Consider the following 6,290-nt stretch of genomic DNA (forward strand, 5'->3'; position numbering starts at 1 on the left):
CTGCTGCCAATGACTGGAATGAATTGCAAAAATCACTGAAGTTGGAGACTTATCTCCCTCACTTCAAGCATTGGCTGTCAGAGCAGCTTACCGATCGCTGCAGCTGTACACAACCCATTCTTTATTCATGGCTGTGTTCTTAGGCAAAATTGTAAGTGAGCCCACTCCCTTGGCTGAGAAGCAACCCCACACATGAATGGTCTCAGGGTGCTTTACTGTTGGCATGACACAGGACTGATGGCAGCGCTCACCTTGTCTTCTCCGGACAAGTTTTTTTCCGGATGCCCCAAACAATCGGAAAGGGGATTCATCAGAGAAAATGACTTTACCCCAGTCCTCAGCAGTCCAATCCCTGTACCTTTTGCAGAATATCAGTCTGTCCCTGATGTTTTTCCTGGAGAGAAGTGGCTTCTTTACTGCCCTTCTTGACACCAGGCCATCCTCCAAAAGTCTTCGCCTCACTGTGCGTGCAGATGCACTCACACCTGCCTGCTGCCATTCCTGAACAAGCTCTGTACTGGTGGTGCCCCGATCCCGCAGCTGAATCAACTTTAGGAGATGGTCCTGGCGCTTGCTGGACTTTCTTGGGTGCCCTGAAGCCTTCTTCACAACAATTGAACCGCTCTCCTTGAAGTTCTTGATGATCCGATAAATGGTTGATTTAGGTGCAATCTTACTGGCAGCAATATCCTTGCCTGTGAGGCCCTTTTTGTGCAAAGCAATGATCAAATCAAATCAAAATCAAATCAAATGTATTTATATAGCCCTTCTTACATCAGCTGATATCTCAAAGTGCTGTACAGAAACCCAGCCTAAAACCCCAAACAGCAAGCAATGCAGGTGTAGAAGCACGGTGGCTAGGAAAAACTCCCTAGAAAGGCCAAAACCTAGGAAGAAACCTAGAGTGGAACCAGGCTATGAGGGGTGGCCAGTTCTCTTCTGGCTGTGCCGGGTGGAGATTATAACAGAACATGGCCAAGATGTTAAAATATTCATAAATGACCAGCATAGTCAAATAATAATAATCACAGTAGTTGTCAAGGGTGCAGCAAGTCAGCACCTCAGGAGTAAATGTCAGTTGGCTTTTCATAGCCGATCATTAAGAGTATCTCTACCGCTCCTGCTGTCTCTAGAGAGTTGAAAACAGCAGGTCTGGGACAGGTAGCACGTCCGGTGAACAGGTCAGGGTTCCATAGCCCCAGCAGAACAGTTGAAACTGGAGCAGCAGTACGTCCAGGTGGACTGGGGACAGCAAGGAGTCATCATAACAGGTAGTTCTGAGGCATGGTCCTAGGGCTCAGGTTCTCCGAGAGAGAGAAAGAAAGAGAGAAAGAGAGAATTAGAGAGAGCGTACTTACATTCACACAGGACACCGGATAAGACAGGAGAAGTACTCCAGATATAACAAACTGACCCTAGCCCCCCGACACATAAACTACTGCAGCATAAATACTGGAGGCTGAGACAGGAGGGGTCAGGAGACACTGTGGCCCCATCCGATGATACCCCCAGACAGGGCCAAACAGGCAGGATATAACCCCACCCACTTTGCCAAAGCACAGCCCACACACCACTAGAGGGATATCTTCAACCACCAACTTACCATCCTGAGACAAGGCCGAGTATAGCCCACAAAGATCTCCGCCACAGCACATCCCAAGGGTGGTGCCAACCCGGACAGGAAGATCACGTCAGTGACTCAACCCACTCAAGTGACGCACCCCTCCTAGGGACAGCATGGAAGAGCACCAGTAAGCCAGTGACTCAGCCCCTGTAATAGGGTTAGAGGCAGAGAATCCCAGTGGAGAGAGGGGAACCGGCCAGGCAGAGACAGCAAGGGCTGTTCGTTGCTCCAGGTGCCTTTCCATTCACCTTCACACTCCTGGGCCAGACTACACTCAATCATATGACCTACTGAAGAGATGAGTCTTCAGTAAAGACTTAAAGGTTGAGACCGAGTCTGCGTCTCTCACATGGATAGGCAGACCATTCCATAAAAATTGAGCTCTATAGGAGAAAGCCCTGCCTCCAGCTGTTTGCTTAGAAATTCTAGGGACAATTAGGAGGCCTGCATCTTGTGACTGTAGCGTACGTGTAGGTATGTACGACAGGACCAAATCGTAAAGATAGGTAGGAGCAAGCCCATGTAATGCTTTGTAGGTTAGCAGTAAAACCTTGAAATCAGCCCTTGCCTTAACAGGAAGCCAGTGTAGGGAGGCTAGCACTGGAGTAATATTACCCAATTTTTTGGTTCTAGTCAGGATTCTTGCAGCCGTATTTAGCACTAACTGAAGTTTATTTAGTGCTTTATCCGGGTAGCCGGAAAGTAGAGCATTGCAGTAGTCTAACCTAGAAGTAACAAAAGCATGGATTAATTTTTCTGCATCATTTTTGGACAGAAAGTTTCTGATTTTTGCAATGTTACATAGATGGAAAAAAGCTGTCCTTGAAACAGTCTTGATATGTTCGTCAAAAGAGAGATCAGGGTCCAGAGTAACGCCAAGGTCCACAGTTTTATTTGAGACGACTGTACAACCATCAAGATTAATTGCCAGATTCAACAGAAGATCTCTTTGTTTCTTGGGACCTAGAACAAGCATCTCTGTTTTGTCCGAGTTTAAAAGTAGAAAGTTTGCAGCCATCCACTTCCTTATGTCTGAAACACAGGCTTCTAGCGAGGGCAATTTTGGGGCTTCACCATGTTTCATTGAAATGTACAGCTGTGTGTCATCCGCATAGCAGTGAAAGTTAACATTATGTTTTTGATGACATCCCCAAGAGGTAAAATATATAGTGAAAACAATAGTGGTTCTAAACCGGAACCTTGAGGAACACCGAAATTTACAATTGATTTGTCAGAGGACAAACCATTCACAGAGACAAACTGATATCTTTCCGACAGATAAAATCTAAACCTGGCCAGAACTTGTCCGTGTAGACCAATTTGGTTTTCCAATCTCTCCAAAAGAATGTGGTGATCGATGGTATCAAAGCAGCACTAAGGTCTAGGAGCACGAGGACAGATGCAGAGCCTCGGTCTGACGCCATTAAAAGGTAATTTACCACCTTCACAAGTGCAGTCTCAGTGCTATAATGGGGTCTAAAACCAGACTGAAGCATTTCGTATACATTGTTTGTCTTCAGGAAGGCAGTGAGTTGCTGCGCAACAGCTTTTTCTAAAATGTTTGAGAATAATGGAAGATTCGATATAGGCCGATAGTTTTTTATATTTTCTGGGTCAAGTTTTGGCTTTTTCAAGAGAGGCTTTATTACTGCCACTTTTAGTGAGTTTGGTACACATCCGGTGGATAGAGAGCCGTTTATTATGTTCAACATAAGAGGGCCAAGCACAGGAAGCAGCTCTTTCAGTAGTTTAGTTGGAATAGGGTCCAGTATGCAGCTTGAAGGTTTAGAGGCCATGATTATTTTCATCATTGTGTCAAGAGATATAGTACTAAAACACTTGAGTGTCTCCCTTGATCCTAGGTCCTGGCAGAGTTGTGCAGACTCAGGACAACTGAGCTTTGGAGGAATACGCAGATTTAAAGAGGAGTCCGTAATTTGCTTTCTAATGATCATGATCTTCTCCTCAAAGAAGTTCATGAATTTATTACTGCTGAAGTGAAAGCCATCCTCTCTTGGGGAATGCTGCTTTTTAGTTAGCTTTGCGACAGTATCAAAAATACATTTCGGATTGTTCTTATTTTCCTCAATTAAGTTGGAAAAATAGGATGATCGAGCAGCAGTGAGGGCTCTTCGATACTGCATGGTACTGTCTTTCCAAGCTAGTCGGAAGACTTCCAGTTTGGTGTGGCGCCATTTCCGTTCCAATTTTCTGGAAGCTTGCTTCAGAGCTCGGGTATTTTCTGTATACCAGTGTTAAAGGAATTTAATTCCTATATGTTTATCAACCAATTCAATTAAAACACTCTGCCCATACATAAGAATTTGTAAGATACTTATCAGCATTAAATGGACAGAAACCAGTCTTAAAATCAATCAATCAATAGCGTTTATTCTCGAGAGTACTGATCATGGTATAATTTACATCAGGTTATATAATAAAGATGATGTCATAGGTTTTAATGTCCATCCTCCTCTCGGATACAATGGCAGTATAGTTAGCGTTCTCATTACTGTCTGCCACCTGTTAAACTATCTGCAACCAACCCAAGGTCTTTCCCCTCCCTGGGTAGACACATCATTCAAGCCTGTCTGAAGATAAACCCATTCTTTCTAACAAGGAACATATTACATTCAGCATTATGATTATAATAAGTTTCATTCATACAGTAACATCTAAGTCAAATGTATACATATTTTAGTCATTTATTCATAAAAATCCCATAACAACCAGGGAGCTAGTTTCTTATGACAAATGTTTTTAGTTTTTAGGGGTGCAACTGCATCTAGGGCACAGGTGTCAAACTCATTCCACGGGGGGCCGAGTGTCTGCGGGTTTTCGCTCCTCCCTTGTACTTGATTGATGAATTAACATCACTAATTAGTTAGGAACTCCCCACACCTGGTTGTCTAGGGCTTTATTGAAAGGAAAAACCAAAAACCTGCAGACACTAGGCCCTCCGTGGAATGAGTTTGACACCCCTGATCTAGGGTATTGCGCAAGGTTAAATTGAGTTCCTCAGTTAGGTGGTTAACTGATTTTTGTCCTCTGACGTCCTTAGGTAGGCAGAGGGAGTCTGGAAGGGCATCAAGGAATCTTTGGGTTGTCTGAGAATGTATAGCACGACTTTTGATGCTGTCACGTTCTGACCATAGTTCTTGTGTGTTTTGCTTGTTTTAGTGTTGGTCAGGACGTGAGCTGGGTGGGCATTCTATGTTGTATGTCTAGTTTGTCTGTTTCTATGTTTGGCCTAATATGGTTCCCAATCAGAGGCAGGTGTTTTGTGTTGTCTCTGATTGGGAATCATATTTAGGTGGCTTGTTTTGTGTTGGGGATTGAGGGTGGTTGTTTCCTGTCTTTGTGTTTTCGCTGCACCAGCTAGGACTGTATCGGTTTGCCACATTTTGTTATTTTGTAATTGTTAAGTGTTCACGTTTATCGTCATTATTAAATATGTTGAGCACAAACTACGCTGCGTCTTGGTCCGATCCCTGCTACACCTTCTCTTCTCGTGAAGAGGAGGAAGGCTGCCGTTACAGATGCTCCTTGGTTGGGGTCTGAGCAGATTACTTGTTGCGATTGCAAACGTAATAAAATGGTAGTCCGATAGTCCAGGATTATGAGGAAAAACATTAAGATCCACAACATTTATTCCATGGGACAAAACTAGGTCCAGAGTATGACAGTGGCAGTAAGTAGGTCCAGAGACATGTTGGACAAAACCCACTGAGTCGATGATGGCTCCGAAAGCCTTTTGGAGTGGGTCTGTGGACTTTTCCATGTGAATATTAAAGTCACCAAAAATGTTAATATTATCTGCTATGACTACAAGGTCCGATAGGAATTCAGGGAACTCAGTGACAAGCTGTTTACCTTAAGACTGGCTTTTCAAAGAGTTGAAATCTAGCCTACACGTTTTGTGCTCTTGTAGGAAGCTGTAACTCCCCTTTACTGACCTATACTTATGTATAACTGGGCTAATAACTCGCTAACTAGCAAAGAATATCAACAAATGTGGCTCACCGCTCGTAAACTACCCCCGCCAACAGAATTCTACTCTTTTGCGCTCTGGCTATTCCTACAACAAAATCTGACTCAATCTTGCAAAGTTATGTGTTTTGGTTTGTTCCATTGAAAAGGGGCTGATATAATATTGATTCGATCACAGAATAAACGTTTATCTATATAGTGCAAACTAATGTTCAATCTCTTGCGTCTATGCATGGCATAGCATTTATTCTGCGCACCAGTCCTGTAGGAAGTTCGCGCCCCCGCGCACAGATTGGCAAGAACTAGGGAGTTTTTTTGATTAAAAAAACGGACTAGAGATAAGCACAGGCACAATCTTAAGAGGGAAACCTGGTTCTGTCTGCTTTCCAACTGCCACTGGAGACAAATTCACCTTTCAGCAGGAAAATAACCTAAAACACAAGGCCAAATTATACACTGCAGTTGTTTACCAAGATATCATTGAATGTTCCTGAGTGTCCGAGTTACAGTTTTGACTTAAATCGGCTTTGAAATCTATGGCAAGACTTGAAAATGACTGTCTAACAATGATCAACAACCAACTTCACAGAACTAGAAGAATTTTTTTTTTAAGAATAATGTGCAAATTGTACAATCCAGATGTGCAAAACTCTTAGCGATTTACCCAGAAATACTC

Source organism: Salvelinus namaycush, chromosome 4, assembly GCF_016432855.1.
Source record: "Salvelinus namaycush isolate Seneca chromosome 4, SaNama_1.0, whole genome shotgun sequence".
Taxonomy (NCBI): Eukaryota; Metazoa; Chordata; class Actinopteri; order Salmoniformes; family Salmonidae; genus Salvelinus; species Salvelinus namaycush.